Source organism: Megascapheus bottae, chromosome Y, assembly GCF_031878675.1.
Source record: "Megascapheus bottae isolate mThoBot1 chromosome Y, mThoBot2.hap1, whole genome shotgun sequence".
Taxonomy (NCBI): Eukaryota; Metazoa; Chordata; class Mammalia; order Rodentia; family Geomyidae; genus Megascapheus; species Megascapheus bottae.
Genome location: NC_143548.1, coordinates 4,823,967 through 4,847,129, shown reverse-complemented (window position 1 = coordinate 4,847,129; position 23,163 = coordinate 4,823,967). Strand labels below are relative to the sequence as shown.

At 38.4% G+C, this 23,163-nt stretch overlaps 1 pseudogene; it reads left to right on the top strand.

The window, feature by feature from the left end:
- Window positions 1-3,041: 3,041 nt before the first annotated feature.
- Window positions 3,042-22,756, top strand: LOC150040225 (peptidyl-prolyl cis-trans isomerase A pseudogene; annotated as a pseudogene).
- The last annotated feature ends 407 nt before the right edge of the window (window positions 22,757-23,163 follow it).

The window sequence follows — 23,163 nt, the reverse complement described above, 5'->3', positions numbered from 1 at the left end:
CCTTTGTTGAGCATAAGTTGACAATATACATTTGGTTTAATTGCGGGATCTTCCATTCTGTTCCATGGGTAAAGTATATGTTTTCGTGTCAATACCATTCTGTTTTTTTTATGGCTTTATGTGGACTTTGAAGTCTGGTTTGTAATACAACTTGCATTGATCTTTCATATGGAATTTTCTTTAGTATTTTCAGCGTTTTCTTGTTCCATATGAAGTTTCAGAATATGTCACTTGTGTCTTTGAAGAAAGTCATTGAGATTTGGATGGAGATTGCATTGAAATTTTGTCCATGTGGCCATTTTCATAATACTGATTCTCCCTATCCTTGTGCATGGGATTTCTCTCAATTTCTTTGTACCATCCCTGACTTTTTATTTAGGCTTTTATAGATTTCATTAAATAATTCCTTCACATCCTTGGTTAGGTTAATTCCTTAATATTTTATTCTTTGGGAAATATTGCAAATGGAATCATTTTCTTCATTTCTACTTGTGTTTGTGTATTGTTGGAATACAGAAAAGCTACCAAATTTTGTAGGTTGTTTTTGAATCCTAACATTTTGCCAAAGAGGTTTATTAGTTCTAAGGCTTGGGAATGGAATATATTGGATCGTATAGGTACAGATGATGTCATAAGCAAATAGGGATAGTTAATTAACTCTTTTCAAATGTGGGTCCCTTTGATGTCCTCTTGCCTGACTGATCTCTCTAAGGTGTCTAAAACTATGCTGAATAAAAGTGAATAGAGATGGCATTCCTATCTCATTTCTGATTTTAAGGTAAAGGGTTCTAGATTTTTTCCAGCTAGTTTGACACTGATGTTGGTCTGTCATATATGGTTTTAATTAAAGAAAGTACATCTTACTCTAATTTCTCAATGTTTTCACCATTAATGGGTGCTGCATTTGTCAAGTGCCTTCTCAGTGTCCAGATAAACTATCATATGATTCTTAAACTTAGCTCTAGTAACATGAGGTCTTATATTAATTTGTCTGGAAATGCTAAATCAACTTTGCATTTATAGGATAAAGCTGAATTAATCATAGTGTGTAATTTGTCTCTGGATTCTGTTGGCTAAGCATTTTATTGAGGAGCTTGGTGTTGGCATGACATTAATGTGAATTGAGGAATAGGAATTCCCTTTTTTGATACCGATGTTGCAACTGTGCAAGAATACAGTTTATCAGAGTTCAAGATATATTTCTTCAGAAGAAATAATGGAATAATTGTTTTAGAAGTTTTTAAAAATTTTCCTGGTCCCTTTAATTTAATTTCTGATTCTGCTTATGTAGTAAATGCTTTGAAAGTGTTAGAAGCCGTGGCCCTATAAAGGTGACTGCATCTGTTCACCCCCTATTTGTTCAAATTCAAATATTAATATGGTAGAGAAGAAGTTCATTCTTTCCTCTACATATCAGAGCCCACTCAGGTCTTCCAGGTCCACTTACAGCAGGAAACAATATGGCAGATGTTTATACTAGAGCCCCATGGATCCTGTCAGTATCCTCTTTGGATAGAGCCAGAGAATTCCATCAGACCTTCCATGTCAATTCTTGGGCACTATGGGCCCATTTTTCCTTATCCAGGGCAGATGCCTGTCAAGTAATTTTGGATTGTCCCAAATGTGTTATTTACCAGCACCCTCCTAGTGTTGGGGTGAACCCACGTGGGTTACTCCCATTGAAAATTTGGCAAATGGATGTGACTCACATACCCGAATTTGGACGTTTAAAGTATGTTCATGTGTCTGTGGACACCTGTTCCGGTGTCATTTATGCCTCACCATTGTCCGGAGAAAAGGCCCATAATATTATTGCTCACTGCCTTGAGGCATGGGCAGCCTGGGGCCTCCCACAAATGTTAAAGACGGACAATGGTCCTGCTTACACTGGAAAGCAATTCACCTCCTTTTGCGCCCGTATGGGTGTTTCCTTAATTCATGGCTTACCTTATGATCCTCAAGGCCAAGGTATTGTGGAACGTGCTCACCACACTCTTAAGGAACTTTTACAAAAACAAAAAGGGGGAGAGGGCTTAGCCCCTACTCCTAAAGAGAGAATATCCCTGGCTTTATTTACCTTGAATTTTTTGAATTTGGATATCCATGGCCGTTCTACGGCAGATAAGCACAGCTCTCCAGCTGCCCCAAATTTAGGGACTGTAATGTGGAAAGATGTGATCACGGGGTGATGGAATGGCCCCGACCCCGTGCTGGCATGGGCATGAGGATCTGCATGTGTTTTTCTGCAGGACCGCCTGGATCCGGTGTGGGTGCCTGAATGACTTATACGGAAAGCCAAAAATGGAGAAATGCAAGACACTGCAGATACTCCTCCTTCTGCTTGACAATTCAGCGAGGGAGTGCAATACTGAGATGGGGGATCCTGTCAGCCTTTCCGAGACCCATGCCTGTAAGATATGATGCAGCTTTATTCCCTCGCCTTTTTACCACTAATAAGACACTTAATCTCCCATTTTATCCTTTAGATGAGGAGGCAGGGATTGGGGAAGAGCGCAACATCACCCTACTAGGAACTTTGTGTTTCACCGTAACTAATGAGACAGGGAGTAATATCACTTGTATAGGGCTCCCTCAGTCAAAGGCAGAATACTTTAGGGGCTGGCAAGGGTCCTCTCGATCTACGGAGGTTTGGGCCAATGCGACAGCTTTCACATATGCTGTAAATTTATCTAAACAATTATCAAGTTGTCTTTTAGGAAATTGGACTGGAGAATTTGATGTATTAATGATGCAGTTGCGGACTGCCATTACGAGTGTGAATTCTACCCGGGTTGATGAAACTCTACTACACGATGTTTCTTCCTGGATCCTGTCAGCAGTTGGACACCTGAAAGAGTGGGCGGGAATGGGATCTCTTATGAGAATTTTGGCCATAATTATCCTATTGTGGCTGTGGTGTATTTGCTGCATTAGGAGCCTTCATCGCCGGAACATGGCTATGCTGGTTCAGGCCTTCACTGCCATAGAAGCAGGACAATCCCCCTATTTGTGGCTTGCCACACTTAAAGAGTAAGCGCAGGATGCGAGGCAAGCGCACTGCACTTGAGAATCGCTTCCCTGCACGAGCCCCAAAAAGAGCATGTCAGGGTGCATGTGGGTTGATGCCCAAAATCCCCCCTCTGTAAAAAGGCATCGGACAGGTCTGGTAGTCCTTGGGAAAGGTACCGCCCAGGTGAAGACCAGTGCATGGTCCTGAACAACAATTTTTAGCAGAGCCCTGACCTCTACTCTTGCCTGCTGCTTAATAAATAAAAAAGGGGGAGCTGTGGGGAGCTGCGAGGGCTGCGCCTTAAAGATGGCGCCGGTTTCCGCCTTACACCATCCCGACAGCGATTACTCTCTGTGAAAACAACTCCTTATATGGCTGTTTTGGCTTCTGGCTTGCTTCTGCATAGTTGGCCCTATCGGCATCTCCCACGTGGCTTTTCAGGATTGGCCAGGCGGAGGTCATATAAGACCAGGGATATTCCCGGAAGAAAGAGAAGAAAAATGAAGAAGGAGAAAGGAAGAAGCTTGTTAAGGGTTCCTGAATAAACCACTTGGAGAAGAATCCTGTGTCCCGTCTTCCTTGCTGGTCGAGGCGGAAGCGACACCATCAGAAAAATATGTTCACCCCAAATCTAAGTACATGAATCCTGAAATTGAAAGCTGGAATTATTTGAAATGGGCCTCTCAAACTGGTAAGAGTTTCCATCCTTTTATCAAATAAAGAAAATTTTAAGCTGGGTGTTTGGCCTAGTAGTAAAGTATTTGCCTAGCATGCACAAAAACCCAGGTTAAATTCCTCGGTTCCATATGCATGGGTAAAAGCCAGAAATGATGGTGAGGCACAAGGGGTACAGCTCTATCCTTGAGAAAGTCCTAAGACAGTGTTCAAGCCTTGAGCTCAAGCCCAGGACTGGCAAATACATTAAAACAAGAAGACTTTAAATTAAAATTAGTGAGAAAGACAAGGAAAGATATTACATATGAATATAGAAATCACTTCTTCAGAAGGATATCCTAAATTTCTAAACACAGAATGCCAGAGCACCAGTGTCATTAGATAATTTTCCTGCAATACAACCACACATAGATCCATACAAAGGGATTATTAGTGACTTTAACACACCAATATCACTTCCATATTTCTCAAGAAGGCATTAAATACTCTAGAATACTTCAGAAATGAAAAACTCTGTGGAACCATTAGAGCTAATAGATATCTACAGATTATTCCAGACACCACAACCAAAATATATGTTCTTCTCAACAGCACATGGAAGATTTCCAAAAAATAAATTTTAGGCACAAAACAACTCTTCACAATTTCAGAATCATGTACATTACTGCCTGCATTTTGTCTGACCGCAATGGTATAAAGTTGGAACTCAAGAAACAAATGGCAAGATAGAAAATCCTGTATATTGTGGAGACTGAACAACACATTGTGGAATCACAGTGGGTCATGGGCAAGATTGGAACAGAAATTACAAAATTTATGGTATTAAAAGGAGCATACAAAAGAGAAGATTCTTTGTGACAGGTTAAAGTCAGTATTCAGAGGAAAATTTATACCTTTGAGTGCCCACTTCAGCAAATTTGAGAAATCTCAAGTCAAAAATGTTTTAAAATTTTATATTTTCTTTTTTTTACTTTTCATTTTATATTGATGTTGGGATTATGTACAGAGAGGTTGCAGTTTCATTCATCAAAGAGTAAGTACATTACTTCTTGGTTATTTGTACCCCTTCATAGATTATTCTCCCACTTTCTCTCCTCCAACCCTCCGTCTTCTCTTGCTTTTCCCTAGCTTGCCATTTTAGAATGCACATCATTTTACATGGACATGCCTTCCTAGCTTTTGAGCCATTAGGATCCCCTGTTAAATGTATACTAATTGTTACATGTAAGGGAAATCATGTATCTTAATGTTGTTTGGGTCTAGCTCACTTGATTAAATATATTTTGTTTTTCCAAGAGTTTCCATTTCCTTATCAATGAGGAAATGTCATTAATTCTGATGGCAGAATGAATTCCACATAAGTACCACATCTTCTTGATTCATTTCATCTACTGAGGGGTATCTGAGTTGATTGCATAGGTTAGCTATGTTAATTAATGAGCATCATTTTACCTGTGGCTTTGGTATGCCCTTCTTGTTAGACATTGTGCCCAGAAGTTGGAATGCTGGGTCAAAGGTAAGCTATATGGTTAGTATTTTGAAGGACCCTTCATAATACTTTCCAGAATGGTTCATAAATTTTCATTACTTCCAGCAATGTAGTAGTAATATCTTTAAGCCTCATCCAAGCCATGAACAGTTGTTATTAGATTCTTTAAAAATGGCCATTCTAATTGGGGTGAAGTGCAATCTCAAAGAGGTTTAATTTGCATTTCTTTTATATCCAGACATATTGAATATATATTCACACATCAGTAGGCCATATTTATTTCTCCTTAAAAGAAGTCCCTCAAATTCTTCAGTCTAACTTTTAATGTGATACATGTTTGTTTAAGTGTTTCTTTTCAAGTTTAATTTCTTGAAGTGTTTATATATATATATATATATATATATATATATATATATATATATATATATATATATATATATAAGACCATTGTCTGTTGTATGGCAAATGAAGATCTTCTCCCACTCTGTGGGTTTCCTACTCATCTTGTTGTCTATGGTCCACTTGGCCAAACTTTGAGTTGTAAAACCCACAATTTAATGATCTATTTTAAATCCAGGAAAGGAGTAACAAAATAAACTAAAATAACTTATGAAAATTAAATTAGAATCAAATGAATTACAGCCCAAAACAAACTGTAGAAAAAGCCACAAAATGGAGAATTGTGTTTGTGAAAAGAATTATAAAATTATAAAATTTGATAAAGCTTAGAAAATCATTTTAAAATGAGAAGAAAACACATGAAATTAATAAAAGCAGAAACAACATTGAAAGTATCTGTACAGAGACTATTGAGATTGAGAATATTTTCATACAATTAGGCCAACAATGTGAGAATCTGGAAGAGATGGAATAATTAATAGTAAGTATTCATATGCTCAAATTTAACATAGAAGATATAAACCAGCCAAATAATACTTGTCAATTTTTTAAAATAAAATGCCTTGTCACACATATTATTTCCCAATTGGATGGATATCTCTCTACCTTTGTGGCTATGCTTTTATCTGTGTAGTCCCTTTTATAGAGTCTCTCTCCAATCTGTTGTGACCCTGGGATTCTGTTCAGGAATCTTTTGCCTGTGCCTATGAGTTCCAGTGTCTCTCCTACTCTATCATGTATCAGTTTCAGGTTTTTCAGTTGAACATTGAGGTCTTATATCCACTTTGAGTTAATTCTTGTGCATAGTAAAAGTCTACGGTCAATTTTTAGTTTTCTGCATATGGCAGCCCAGTTTTGCCAGCATCAATACTTGAATAGACTGTTTGTACCTGTATATCTTTGATTCCTTTCTCAAATACAAGTTGGCTATAGGTATGTGGTTCTATTTCTAGATATTCTATTCTGATCCACTGATCTTCTAGCCTATTTTGGTGCCAATTCCATGCGATTTTTTTTCTATGGCTCTATAGTATAGTTTGAAGTCTGGTATCGTAAAATCTCTTTTTGCTTGGAATTGCCTTGGCTATTCTAGGTCTTTTCTTGTTCCATATGAACCTTTGGCTTGTATCCTCTATTTCAGTAAAAAATGTCTTTGGGGTTTTGATGGGGATTGCATTGAATTTGTATATCAAGTTTGGTAGTATGGCCATTTTCATTATGTTGGTTTTTCCTACTCATGAGCAGAGGATGTCTTTCCATTTCTTGGTGTCCTCTTTAATTTATTTTATTAGACCTTTGTAGTTTTCATAACAAAATTCCTTTACATCTTTGGTTAAGTTAATTCCTTGTTATTCTTTTGAGAGTTATTGTGAATGGGAGCATTTTTCTTGATTTGGCCTTCTGTTTTTGTATTTTTGGATCTACTATGTTGTTTAGGTCCTTCCAAGCAGAAGTTACACCAATACTCCTCAGTCTCTTCTACAAATTTGAAAGTGACAATTTTCTGCCATATTCTTTCACTGAAGGCATCATAATTCTCATTCCACTCTTGAAAACAATCATCAAAGAAACAGATGTATAGATCTATTTTTAATGAAAATTGATGCAAAATTTTCACCAAAATACAGGCCAATCAACATCTACAATCCATAAAAAAGTATCATTTTCAATTAGTACTCATTGTTAAAATGCATTGCTGGTTCAAGTGGCTAACATCAGTTAATGAAGGTAATCATATCCTAAGGATGAAGTACAAGAAGCTCATGGTCATCCTAGTTGATACAAAAAAGGTATTTGAAAATTTCCCATAGAATTTACTAATATCTGTTCTGGATAATCTAGGAATTCAAGGAATAAGGATCAATGTAATAAATGATACATAAGTCAAACTTACAACTACCATTGTACTTAAAGTTGAAAAGTTCAAGCCATTTCCTCTAAAATCACGAGTAAGACAAGGATTTCAATTCTCTACAATCCTCTTCGATATAAAAGAAATGCAAACTGAAACAATTATGAGAATTCATCTTACCACAGATTGAATGGCCATTATCAAAAAACCTAATGACTACAGACAGGTATGTGGCCAGAGGAATCATTGTTATAATGTTGGTAAGAAGGGAAACACATTCAAACAATGAGAAAGCAGTTTGGCAATTCTTCAAAGACTAAACAGAATGCTCCCCTTTGACACAGCAACCTCACACTTTTGTATTTTCTCAAATATTCATAAATAAAGATATATGAAAGCTACCAATATAACCAGGTTCATTGCACTTATTTATCATACCTAAGATATACAACCAACCAAGGATTCTTTCAATAGGTAAATTGATCAAGAGGATGAGTTATTTGTAGGAAATGGAACTCCGCACTGCTATCAGATAAAATGACATAAATTAGCCATTAGTAAAGATATGGATATACCTGGAAAAATCATATTAAAGAAAGTAAGCCAGACCCAATGAAACAGGCTCCAAGGTTCCCCCATTGTTCGTGAATCTGACTTTGGTAAATGAGGTATTGTATAGACATCTGTTGTTTACTTGAATGAGGGAATAGAAATGGAAAAACCAGACAATATGACAAAGTAGACAGGGCAAAACGGGTAACTGTGATACACTCAGGACAACATATTGGAATTTAATTTTAGCTTTTCTATACATTATCCCCCCAAAATAAGTTTAAAAATGAACAGATGAACTACACTGTGGTGGGAGTGCAAACTCATTCAACCACTATGGAAAGCAGTATGGCAATGCCTCAAAAGGCTAAACATAGAGCTCCCCTATGACCCAGCAATTCCACTATTAGGCATTAACCCAATCATCCAGAAATTAGGGCATACTATATCCACTAACACAACAATGTTCATTGTAGCATTATTCACCATAGCAAAGATATGGAACCAACCTAGATGTCCCTCAATTGATGAGTGAATCAACAAGTTGTGGTATTTGTACACAATGGAATTCTATGCTGCTGTCAGAAAAAATGACATTGCCCCATTTGTTAGGAAATGAAAAGACAGAAAAATTATATTAAGTGAAGTAAGCCAAACTCAAAGGAACTTAGGCTCAATGGTTTCCCTCATTTGTCATAATCAGTAGAAACCTTGGGCTCTATTAGCAGAGATCTGAAATAGAGCAAAACCTTGATACATAAGTACATATAGTATGAAGCTAATTGAAAGGACCTCCAGGATATTGAAACAAAAGTCATATAATGAATGATTGTTGTCCTTCATGTACTATGTTATCTCTCATGTCTTTTGCTATCCCTTGTTTATCTCATATTGTTTCAGTATCTCACATTGTTATCTGATATATTGAATTTATTTGTATTTGGTTATTTGAAATTGGATAGGGAAGGGGGAAAACCAAGATGGAGGAGTGGCGGGGAGGGTAATGGGGAACAAGAAATGTGAAAGGGTATCAATGTATGTGAATTAATACACCCTCTACCTGGCAAATATCATATAACCCTTTTATTAATTACAATAAAAATATTTTAAAAAATATAACGAACCATAGTAAAAATGAATAAAGGATATGAAAAGAATAAAAAAAATGAACAGATGAAATGATTAAAAACATTAGTTGTGCTGTGTGCTGTTGCCTCATACCTGTAATCCTAGCTATAAAGAATTCTAAGATCTCAGGATCACGTTTCTAAGACAGCCTTTGCACAAAATTCCTGAGACTCTAATCTCCAACTCCCCACCTGAAGCCAGAAGTGATGCTGTGGCTCAAGTGGTAAAGCATTAGACTTGAGCTGAGGAGCTGAGGTTCACCATCCAGGCACAGATTTCAAGCCCAGCAACTGACACTGTTTAATCCTTACAAACACAGAATTTAAAGCAAGTATAGTCATTGGGATTTTGCCACACTCCTTTCTAAATGAAGGAGAGCAGTTTTATTTTTCTTCAAACACTTTGGTCATTTTTTGTCACAGAACCTTCTGATGTGCAAACTTTAGTATATGGATAATACTTGAGTTAAAAGTCATAACCATCTTGGTATTGCTGAATGGAAAATGTGAGATCGCTTTGCCCAAAATGATGCTATATGCACATTTTACTGGAGTGATGTCACTATAAATTCCACCTATTCCACATATTGTGCTCAGAGTGAGATATTTTTTATCACTATACTACTCCAAGCATATCATGTCTTATGTTAGAACAGGACATTTCTTTTGTCAGCAGAAAACACTGAAACATTTATCTTTTCTATTATGACTTAGATATGTCTAAAATGCTTGTGTCACTCTTAGTTGAACTGTATCTACCATTTGAGGAGAAACTTGCACATGACTTTCTCTATTGAAGGTCAATTCCATCTAATCTTTATAAAATATTTTAGTTCACTAAGAAGCTCCATATTCATTCCGGAATTTGTGAATGCTTGTATATTTTTTGATCCTGATGTGTCTAGTTATTCTAAAATATTGATGAATTCATTTGAACCATCAAAGAATTCCATTTCAATGAATAGACTGTGGAAATCATCTACCAATCAATCAGTCAATTTATTTATCTATGTCTTTATATCTCTGTACATTTAATCTAGCAGATTTATACATGTGTTTGTGTGTCATAGGTCTATTAAATTTATGCATATTAATGTATAAACATTTATAAACATGTGCCTTATTGCTCTGGCTAAGAATCCTAATACTATGTTAAAGAGGAATGGAGAGAGTGGGCATCCTTGTCTCGTTCCTGATTTTAGAGGTAATGGCTTTAGCTTTTCTCCATGAAGTATAATACCAGCTGTGCATTTGTCATAGACTGTCTTTATTATACTGAGGATTGTTCCACGGTTTACTAGTTTTAGCATAAAGGGGTGTTGGATCTTGTCAAATGACTTTTCTGCATCTATTGAGACTATCTCCTTTTTCACATATCACCCTGTTTATGGTTTCTTCTTGTTTATCTATGGCTTTCTCTCTTATCTCTTTCTTTATATTTTCACACTTTTCATTAATGATGTTTATTAATTGTATTTGTATAGCACTTGGAAGACTCTCATCTAGGTTTGCCAGTGACTGTTCCATCATCTGTTTATATTGGGTGCGGGATGGGATTCCTTGATTTGACATTTTTCTTGAGTTTCTTGTTCTGCCCATTTGAAAAGGGGAGTAAGAGTAATACTAAACACGATTATAATTTTTCAGATATAACCAACCTAGATCTCTTTAGCTGGCAGACTAGATGTTCACAGTTTTTGATTGGTATTATCACTCTCTCTTTCTTTTTGTGCACTTACAGACCAGGCTAATATAACCACTGATAACTGATTTATGACCAAAACAATAATCCTCTCAATCCAATCTCTATTGTATTTAAGTCCCTCTGGACCTAGCGTATAATTGAACACCTAATATACAGAATTGCTCAACAACCATCTAATGTAGATCCATGTATTATAAGAGTTGAAGAATGAATAGAGGACCAGAGATAGAAAAATAGTATAAGAGACAACAGGGGATTACAAAAAGAATAACATAGGAGGTTAAGATTATTATAGTAATGAAGTAAAGGTATAGCATAAGGATAACTGACCTAAGTTGTTAAGCAGTTAGATTATTTGAGTAAAAAGTTTGGAAAGGGTTTGATAAAACTTATGAAAGTCAGAAGGGTAATAAGAATATATTGAGAAAAGAGAGAGGTAGATATAGTAGATTTCAATGGTGAAAAATTTTAAAAAGAAAGACAGAAAAAAAGTGAAACAAAACAAGACAAAAACAATAACAACACAACAAAAGGCAAAAACAATACAGAACGAAAAACAGAAAAACAAAAAGAAAAAAACAAACAATCAAACAACAAAAAAGCAAAAACAACAACAACAAAAAACAAAAACAAAACAAAACCCCCAAAAATGTGGGGGGAGATTCCTAACTATTGTGAGCTCTTACCTAAAAAATACTGAGGTTGAGAACAGGAGATTGAAAGACAGGTGACTGTATCAATATAGATATCGTTTGTATTAAGACTGTACCATGAGTTGTCACTATGTTTCCAGGAACAACCACAGTGACAGAGGGATGCCGGAAATGAAAGAAAAATAAATAAATAAAAAGAAAAAAAGAGAAAAGAAAAGATTCATAGCACTAAAAAAAAGGTGTAGGTAAAATGGTAAAGAGAAAAGAAGAACACCTAAAAATGCAAATAAAAAAGGGGTTGAAGAAAAAGAACAACAACAACAAAAAGGGTATTCTTGGGAGGAGGGGGGTGGGCAGGGCAGGATGGGAAACTTGTGTCTCCACTAAATTCGGGATCTGAACACTTCAGAAAGTCTTTTTCTCTTGTGATTTGCCTTTGAGGTTTTTCGGATCTGATTGCTTGTTTGGGAAAGGGAAGCTGAAAGATTGGCGAGCGGGTTTGTTTACCAGGCTTGTGGCCTGGTAAAGGGGATAGACTTCAGCAGCACTGGGGCCGGGTTTCCAGCTATGGGATCTCTGGGAAATCCTTTGCCCTATAGAATGATGGCACTGTCAGCATCACCTCTCAGGCTCCAATTGCTTTGGCCGGGTCTTTGCCAGCAGTCAAGATGGCACTGCTCTCAGCTGATGGGGGAGTGGCTCCTTCCCAATGCCAATCCAGGAGCAAAATGGAAACTTCTCCTCAGAGGTACTCACAAATTGCTGGATTCTCCAGTTCCGTGAAGCTGGCAGGTCTGTTCATGGCAGGGTGTCAGCTCTGGGCTCATGCAGGTTCTGTGTGGCTCTATCTGCAGCCGGCGGATCTGCTGCACCAAGCAGGGCTGCTGCTCAAATTCAGAAGAGCCACTTTGTCTCTGCGGCCACTCCAAGCAGCTGGCACCATTTCCTGTTGTCTTCTTTGTGCCAGATTTCTGCCTTTTTCTACTGTGACTGAGATCTCTGTTTCACTAAAACTTAATTATGATTGATCTGACTTATGTACTGTCCCCTACACTGCCAAAACAGGTATCTTGGTGAGAGCTCAGAAAGACGCAAACTGAATGCCACCATCTTCCACTGCCTCCTCCTCACTATCATTTTCTATCTTCTTGACTTGCATTTCTATTATGGCCAGAGATGTCAAGCATTGCTTCATGTGTCTATAGACCATTCTTGTTTCTTTGTCAGAAAAGACATCTTTCTGTCTTTGGCCCAAATTTTAATGGAATGTTTGTTACTTTGGAATAGAAGGATTCAATTTTTTTTACTTGTTAGTATATTATAGATATGTGGAAGTTGTCCATTGTATGGTTAGTAAATATCTCCCACTCTAAGCTTTGTAGTTAATTTGCTAGCCATGTCCTTTGCATACAGAAACACTGGAATTTAATGAAGTCCTACTTATCCAAAATTTCTCTGATTTGTTGTGTTTCTAGGTCCTTATTAAGAAAGTTTCACCCTGTGTCAAGGAGACCTATTGTATCTCCTATTTCTTCCTTTAAAATTTCCAGTGTATCTGATTTTATCCATTGTACTTTATGGCTCCCTTATCAAAGATTAGGTTACCATAGGTCTGTGGATTAATACCTGGGTCCTCTGCTCTATTCCATAGCTCTTTAGGCCTGTTCTTGGGCCAGGACCAAGATGTTTTGGTCACAATAGCTCTGTAGTAGAGTCTAAAGTTTGGTATTGAAATTTCTCCTGCACTATCTTTTCTGTTATGAATTGTTTTTGCTATATGTGCTCTTTCATTATTCCATATGAAATTTTGGATTGCATGTTCTATTTCTCTAAAGAATGACATTTGGATATTGATGGGTATTGTGATGAATTTTTAGATAGCCCTTTGCAAGATTGCCATTTTCATGAAGATGATTCTTCCAGGAGCATGGGAGGTTTTTCCATTTCCTTACTTCTGTTTTTATTTCCTTTTTAGGGTTTTAAAATTTAGAACAAGAAGATCTTTTACATTCTTAGTTATGTTAATTCCAAGGTGCTTTATTTTGTTGAGGCTATTGCAAAAGGAGTTGCTTTTCTGATTGTTGTCTTGTTCCTCTCATTGTTGGCATAGAGGAAGGCAGTTGATTTTTGAGGGTTAATTTTATACCTGCTACCTTGTCAAAGTTTTGAAACAGCTCAAGGAGCTTGGGAATGTAGGGTTCTTTAAATACAGAATCATGTCATCTGCAAAGAAGGAAACTTTTACTTCCTCTTTCCCTATTTGGATCCCCTTTATGCTTGATTCTTGCCTTATTGCTTTGGCTAGGAATTTTAATACTATGTTAAAGAGTAGAGAGAGTGGGCATCCGTGTCTCATTCCTGATTTTAGAGGGAATGGCTTTAGCTTTTCACCATTAAGTATAATAGTAGCTGTCTAGGGTTTGTCATACACAGACTTTATTGTACTGAGGAATGTTCCATGGATTCCTAGTTTCTCCAGAGCTTTTAGCATAAAGGGATGTTTGATCTTGTCAAGTAACTGTAAGCAGAGGTCTTTTTATTTTTCTCTCCTTTCTCTCTCTCTGCCTTTCTCTCTTCTCTGCCCCACCCCTGCCTCGAAATCCTCCACCATTTATATTTTACAGCAGCCAATCAGTATAAAGTCATATGAGCATGCAATAAGCATACATGCAAAAATCTAGTAATCATGCTCTATCCTCAAGCACAAAAGGAACAAATAAACCAATGCAAAGAAACTTCCTGGTCAGCAAGTACTGACTCATCCTCTTTGGTGAGCTTCCAGGCACCATCTTATAGTCTTACTTCCTCAAGAGGCTGAAAGCAATGTCTCCAAGAATTATATTCAACCCTTGAAATTCTCTTCTGCATTGTCTAACATGCTATCAAAACTTTCTACTTTATTATTCATCTCAATTTCTTCTAATTGGTCATTTTTTTGATGCCTTGCATCTCTTATTTTAGATCCTATATGGACTTCTTTAAATCCTTGATTCCTGTTTGATTGGTTGGCTCAGCAGCTTTGCTCTCATTGGGCATTTGTTTTAGTTCCATTAACCTTTTGTTTGGGGATTCGTGAATTTGTCCATTTTTCTTTGTAAATCCTTTTTGATGGCCTCCTTTATGGCTTCCTCTTGTTCACGTATCACCTTGTTTATTGTTTCATCTCATTTAGTTATGGCTTAATCATGTATCTCTTTGTATATGTTTTCAAACTTTCATTAATCAACGATTACCAATTTCATTTGTATAGCATTTAGAGGACTCTCCTCTACTTTTCCCATTGACTGCTCCCTTCCCTGTTTATTGCTATGGCTATTTTTTGATTTGACATTTTTTTTGAGTTTCTTATTCTGCCTATTTGAAATTGAGAGCAAGACTGATGGTGCACAATTTTTAAGATATAATCAACTGGAGCTCTTTAGCTGGCCAGACAATAGAAGTTCACAATTTTAAATTGGCATTGTCACTCTCTTTCTCTCTTTGTGCACTTACAGATAACTCTAATACCACCAGCGATCAGCATTTTATGACCAAAAAAAAATAAACCCGTCAATCCAATGTCTATTTTATTTAAGTCTCTTTGGACCTTCAGTATTATTGAACCCTTAAGTATACAATATTGCTCAGCAACCATCAATTCTAGATCCATGCATTATAGAAGCTGAAGGATGAGAACGGGACCAGAGATAAAAAAAATGTATGAAAGACAGGAGGGGAGATAAGAAAAGATTAATGCAGGAGTATAAGATTGATATAGTAATGAAGAAAGGGACAAATGTAAGGATAACTGACTTACGGTGATAGTAAGGTAAAATAGTTGATTACAAAATTTGGAAAAAAATAATATAAAACTTATGAAAATAGGAAGAGTAATAAGAAGAATATATAGAGAAAAGAGGAAGACAGGAGAGGTCAATAATAAAAATTTTAAGAAGTAAAAATAAACAAAAAAGAGAAATGCAAGGAAAAAGGTGGGGGGGGAGTTCCCACACAATAGTTAATTCTTAGAAAAGAAATACTAGAATTAAAAACGAACAGATTAAAAAGTATGTGACCGTACAAATATAAATGTCATTTGTATCCAGTCTGTACCCAGGCCTGTCACTATGTTTCCAGCAATGACCACAATGACAGAAAGAAAGTGGAGGGGGAAAAAAAGAAATGATTCATAACAGTAAAAAAGAGAAAAGGTGGGAGTAAAATGCAAAAATAAAATAAGAACACACAAAAATACAAACAAAAAGGGTAGAAATAAAAGGGAAAAAAAAAGGAGGGAAGGAAGATGGCGCCGAGACAATAGGGACGCTGCCTAGCTTTCTCTGACAAAAAGAGAGAACCAGGGAGTCCCACGAGCCAACTATCTAAAGAAATCCACAACAACAAACTCAAAAAGCAACGGAGAAGGACTCAAACCGGAAAAGAAATCCAGATAAAGCTCACATCCAACTTTCTCAAAGAATTCGGAACGCGAGGACCCCTCCCCCACCTCTCGCCCAAAGCCCCAGGAACCCGCGCCAGACCAAGCCGCGAACAGCGGCTTGAGTGGGCACCGGCTCCACGCGGGGAAAGCGGGGGCGGGCACAGGCTCTAATCCACGACAAGCGGCGGCAGTGGAGGACACCAGGCTGGGAGCCCAACGGCTGCAGAAACCAGCACAGAACCTGGCCAGTGAACGGCGGAAGCAGCGGAACCCAGACGCGGAACCAGACAGCAAGGAGCAGAACCCAGACACAGAACAAAGGCGGCGGTGGAGACCCAAGGGGAGTGAAAGATTCCCCACCACCATGGAGCACCCGCAGACAGACGCAGAGGCGTGAGTAATACAGTGCATCCCCAAACACATCGGGAAAGCGGAGCGGGTGCCAAGCAATAGAACTTAACTCAGACCCCAACACCCTGCCCGAGAAAGACTGGCGGGAGCAGGGGGGCAAGGAATTTAGAATCCTGTCCCTCCCATCAACAGCCCCCTCCCTCAGGCCATTGACTAGAGATTGACAGGCAGGCTACCAATAAGACCCAGCAACCCACCAAGGGAGGCGGGGCTGCCCCAACTCCCACCCGCCCTACGGGCTCAACCCCTAGCCCTCTGACTGGAGACTGACAAGCGGGCAGACCCTAAGACTCAGCACCCCACCAGGGGAGGCGGAGCTGTCCCAGCTCCCACCCACCCACCAGGCTCCTCACCCAGGCCACTGGATCGGGAGAGTGGAGGACTTTGGGACCCTGCCTTACAAAAGTGGGTAGGGGGTGCGGGTAAATAGGAGCCAGCATCTGCCCCCCCTCAATTCTCGAGCGGGGCATATTCTAGCTGGGAATCCTGAGCAAGACACCACCGAGGGCCCCCCCCACAGTCACAGACTCTGACAAAGCAGTGGAAACAGAGCAGGGATCTGAAGGGCCGACCAGCAGCCAAGCTCCCCTTCTGAGAACCAAAAAGGCGCGGCTCCACACTTGGAGCACACCTCCCCAGCTGGGCCCAGCCCCTGGGAACAGAGGGGCCCCCTTCTGGTCCTGCTGAGAGCTCCTGAAACTCTCAATCCCCACACCCTTGGCTTGGGGCGGCCCCTGGAAGCAGCACAGGAAAACGTCCGCCAACTGCGCTCAGACGGAAGCTCGCAGATCCATCCCATGGTCCACTGTGAGGCCACTGGCTGGGCTAAGAGCTAGTCGCGTAGCAACACATAAGTTTTCTTCTAACACTTTCCAAACTTTGTACTCAAATACTCTACCTACTTACCCCCTGACCTCTCTCAGTCTATTTTTCTATCTCTGGACCTCTGGTCCTCTTTCAACCCTTTTACTGCATGGATCTACACTTGATGGCTGTTGAGCAACATTGTATATCTAGGTGTTTAATCATTCTCTAGGCTCAGAGGGATTTAAGACAATAGAGATTGGACTGAGAGGCTTATTGTTTTGGATATAAATCACTTATCAGTGAATAATTAGACTAGTCAGTAACTGCACAAAAAGAAAGAGTGATAACACCAATCAAAACTTGTGAACAGCTAGAGTCTGCCAGCTACAGAGGTCTAGGTTGGTAATATCTGAAAAACTATAATCGTGTTTAGTATTAATCTTGCTCCCATTTTCAAATGGGCAGAACAAGAAACTCAAGAAAAATGTCAAATCAAGGAAAAACACCTCCCACCTCCCTCACCCAACATAAATAGCCAATGGAACAGTCATTGGCAAGCATAGAGGAGAGTCTTCCAAGTGCTGTACAAATGCAATTGATAAACATCATTAATGAAAAATGTGAAAATATAAAGAAAGAGATAAGGGAGGAAGCCATAGCTGAACAAGAGGAAACCATAAACAAAGTGATAAGTGAAAAAGAAGGAGCCATAAAGGAAGCCATAATAAAGGCTGTTCAAAGAAAGATGGATGAATTCATAGAATCCACAAATAAAAAAGTGACCGAACTCCAGCAAATGTTCAAAGAAAATAAAGCTAGTGAGCTAACCACTCAAATGGAAATCAAGGAGCTAAAGAAATCCATACATGATCTAAAAGAAGAGATGCAAGGCATCAAAAATGAGCAATTAGTAGCAAGGGAGATGAAAAATAAAGTAGATAGCTTTGACAGCAGGTTAGACAATGCAGAGGAGAGAATTTCCAGGGCTGAAGATAATTTAGTTATTATAGAGAAATATCAGAAAATGAGTCAATCCAAATCTAAGAAAAATGAGAGAGCACTTCAGGAGGTCCAAGATACAATTAGGAAGCCTACTTTAAGGCTAATTGGTATTGAGGAGGGTCTGGAGAAAGAGGTCAATGGTATTGGAAATATACTTCAGGGAATCATCTCAGAGAATTTCCCAAATATCCAGAATGGCAGACCCATCCAGATACAAGAAGCTTTTAGAACCTCAAACAGACCTGACCAGAAAAGAACATCTCACCGCCACATCGTAATCCGAACTGGATCAGTAGAAACCAAAAAAAGGATCCTAAAGGCAGCCAGGGAAAAGGGTTCAGTAACCTATAAAGGAAAACCAATCAGAATAACCCCAGATTACTCAGCAGAGACCATGCAAGCAAGAAGTGACTGGAAGCATATATGTCATGCCCTTAAGTCAAATAACTACCAACCAAGAATACTGTACCCAGCTAAGCTCTCATTCATAACTGCGGGAACAATAAAAACATTCCATTCCAGGGAAAAGCTGCAACAATATGTCGAAACAAAACCAACACTACAGAGAATTCTCAAAGATGTTCTATACATAGAAAACCAAAATAAATGCAATATAGGGAAAGAAATGGCACCTAAACAGCATACCCCCTAAGGACCACAAGAACTGTCAAGACACAGGCCCAAATAAAAGCTTTTAAAAATGGTAGGACCTAATAAATATCTCTCAATCCTAACTCTCGATATCAATGGACTCAACTCTCCAACTAAGCGGCATAGGCTGTCTAGTTGGATCAAAAAGCAACAGCCATCGTTCTGCTGTCTTCAAGAGACACATCTTACCCAAAAAAACAATCATCTTTTGAAAGTGAGATGTTGGAATAAACTCTATAAAGCTAACGGCCCCCATAAACAGGCTGGAGTTGCCATCCTCATATCAGAAAAAATAGACTTCAAACCAAAATTAGTAAGAAAAGACAAAGAAGGTTACTACATACTACTAAAGGGATCTTTTCTCCAGGAAGACATAACGATCCTAAATATTTACACACCCAATCCCGGAACTCCAAACTTCATCAAGCAAACTTTACTTACACTGAAACCATACATAGATCAAAATACAGTGATTGTCGGTGACTTTAACACACCACTTTCACCTATGGACAGATCTACAAGGAAAAAACTCAACAGAGAAACCTTTGCACTGAACAACTATATAGACCAACTAGATGTAACAGACATCTGCAGAATATTCCACCCAGCAACAACACAATATACGTTTTTCTCAGCAGCACATGGAACATTTTCCAAAATAGATCACATCTTAGGCCATAAAACAAACCTGGACAGATTCAGAAACACAGAAATTATTCCATGCACACTCTCAGACCACAAAGGCATCAAACTGGAACTGAACACACATCTCCATCAATGAAAACCCTGTAACTCATGGAGACTGAACAACACATTGTTGAATCATCAATGGGTCATCGAAGAGATCAGAACAGAAATCCAACAGTTTATGAAATTTAACAGTAAGGAGCACACAAAATACCAACTCCTTTGGGACACAGCAAAGGCAGTACTCAGAGGAAAATTTATAGCGCTGAGTGCCTACAACAAGTTGGAAAAATTGCAAACCAACAAGTTAATGTCTCACCTTAAGCTCCTGGAAAAAGAGCAACAAACCAACCCTAATCCCAGTAGAAGAAAGCAAATAATTAAAATCAAAGCAGAATTAAATGATTTGGAATCCAAAAAAACTATAGGAAGAATCAACAAAACAAGGAGTTGGTTCTTTGAAAGAATTAACAAAATTGACAAGCACTTAGCAAATCTTAGCAAAAAAAAGAAGAGAGTATATCGAAATAAACAAAATCGCAGATGAAAATGGTAATATCACAACAGAAATTACCAAGATCCAGAATATCATGAGGGAATACTTCTCAAACCTTTATGCCAACAAATTTGAGAATGTAGATGAAATGGATGAATTCCTAGCCAATATTATCATACCCACATTGAACCAAGAAGAACTAAGCCAACTCAACATGCCTATTTCAAGCTCTGAAATAGAAATGGCAATTAGAGAACTTCCACCTAAGAAAAGCCCAGGGCCAGATAGATTCACAGCTGAATTCTATAAGGTCTTCAAAGCAGAGCTCACACCAATACTCCTCAAGCTCTTCAACGAAATTGAAAATGAAGGTTCCTTACCAAACTCATTCTATGAAGCCAGTATAACCCTCATCCCCAAACCGGACAGAGATTCATCAAAGAAAGAGAACTATAGACCTATATCTTTGATGAACATCGATGCAAAACTTCTCAACAAAATACTGGCCAACCGTCTACAACAACTCATCAAAAAAATTATACACTATGATCAAACTGGATTCATCACAGGGAGGCAAAGCTGGTTCAACATACGCAAATCAATTAATATAATTCAACACATCAACAGGAGCAAAGACAAAAATCACATGATTGTCTCAATAGACGCGGAAAAGGCATTTGACAAGATCCAACACCCCTTTATGTTAAAAGCTCTGGAGAAACTAGGAATCCATGGAACATTCCTCAATGTAATAAAGGCTGTGTATGAGAAACCTACTGCTAGTATTACACTTAATGGTGAAAATCTAAAGCCATTCCCTCTAAAATCAGGAACGAGACAAGGATGCCCACTCTCTCCACTACTCTTTAACATAGTACTAGAATTCCTAGCCAGTGCAATAAGGCAAGAAGCAAGCATAAAGGGGATCCAAGTAGGGAAAGAGGAAATAAAACTATCCCTCTTTGCAGATGACATGATTCTGTATTTAAAGAATCCTATAGACTCTACTCCCAAGCTCCTTGAGCTGATTCAAAGCTTTGGAAGAGTAGCAGGCTATAAAATCAACCCTCACAAATCAACTGCCTTCCTTTATGCCAACAGTGAGAGGAACGAGGCAATAATCAGGAAAGAAACTCCTTTCACAATAGCCTCAAAGAAAATAAAGTACCTAGGAATTAGCTTAACTAAGAATGTAAAGGACCTTTTTGATGAAAACTTTAAAACCCTAAAAAAGGAAATTAAAGCAGAACTAAGGAAATGGAAAAACCTCCCATGCTCCTGGATTGGAAGAATCAACATTGTGAAAATGACAATCTTGCCAAGAGCTATCTACAAATTCAATGCAATACCCATCAACATCCCAATGTCATTCTTTAAAGAAATAGAGGAGGCGATCCAAAATTTCATATGGAATAATAAAAGAAATTCTACACAACTAGATGTTTTCCATGATTTGAACATAATAAATATTTGTAAGGTGAAGATCACCTTGCCACAGACAATGTTAACTGAGAGAAATGCTTACTGAGACTGGCCAAAGATGGTGGTGTTCAGTGTGAGTCTTTCTGAGCTCTCATCAAGATTCCAATTCTAGAATTGTAGGGGAAAGTTCATTCCCAATGATCAATCCTAAGTAAGGTTTAGCACCACAGAGATCTCAGTCAGAGAGAAAAAAGACAGAAAACTGGCACAAGTTGACAGTGTAGAGTAGTGCCAGTCGCTCGGAGCCACTGTAGAGACAAACCTTTCTTCCTGAGCCAGAGCAGACAGTGCTTCTCAGCAGCGCAAACCTGTGGGCTCCAGACACAGCCAGACAGAGCCTTCATTAGCCCAGAGTGTCACCCGGCCATGGGGTAGACCTTCCAGCTTCATGGAACCAGAAAATCAGTAATTTGTTAATACACACATAGAGAAGTTTCCACTTCTGCTCACAGAATGGCACTGGGAGGGAATCCCCTCCCCCACCGTCCAATAACAGTGCCATTTTGACTGCTGGCAATGACGCAGCCATACCACTTAGAGCCTGCGAAGGGGTGCTGGCAGTGCCATCATTCAAAAGAGTGAAGGATTTCCCAGGACCAGCTTAGTCGTACATCTGAATTCAGAAATACAATATTACCTGGATTCCCTCAGTCCATAGTGGTATAAAATTAGAAGTCAACAACCAAATAACAAGATAGAAAATCCTGTAACTCCTGGAGATGAATAACACATTGCTAAATCACCAGTGGATCACTGAGGAGCTCAGAAAAGGTATTCAAAACATCATAGTATATTCTTTATAAAAAAAAAAAAAAGGTTTGCAAATGCTGCTATCTCTTGTGACCACCTACCAGCCATTCTAACCTTACTGTTTTCTTTAACAATGTCACTAATGGTAAGCCTTTGGGACATGTTTGCTTTGATCTATTTCCTCAGGAAGTTCCAAGACAGCAGAAAATGTTCATGCTCTTAGTACTGTAGAGAAAGCATTTGGTTATAAGGGGTCCTGCTAGCATAAGGTTATACCAGGAACCATGTGCCACAGTAGTGACTTCATATGCGATTGAGGCACAGGTGGCAAGTCCATCCTCAGAAAGAAATTTGAAGATGAGAATTTCATGCTCAAGTACATAAGTCCTGCCATCTTGGCCCTAGCAAATCCTGGTCCAAAGACAAATGGCTCTCACCTTTTTTATACAAACTATGGTGACTGATTGGTTGGATGGAAAGTCTGAAGTTGGTGGGAGGGTGAAAAGTGGCATGAAAATTGTGGAAGCCATTCAGGGATTTTGATCTGGGAAGGCCAAGAATTTCTCAATTACTTACTGTGGAAAATAGTAATATATTTGACTTGGTTTCACTTAATCATCACACCATTGTTTCTGAAAGAACCCAATGGAATTATTAGGACAAAAACCAAGAAGATCCAGAATATAATAAGGAATAATTTTTCAAGAAAATATAGTAACAAATTTGAGAAACTGGAAAAATGGAATAATTTCTATAATAATCAATATTTGATGTACCCAAATTAAACTGAAAATATCTAAATCAACTGAAAAGACACATTTGAAGTAACAAAATGGAAAAGCCTGTAAAAGATCTTCCATGTAAGAAAGCCTCAGGATCTAATAAATTCACAGCCTAATTGTAAAAGTCTCTCAAAGCAAATCTCACACCAATAGTCCTTCATACATTCAATGAATTTGAAAGTGGAAATTTTCCACCAAATGCTTTCTCTGAAG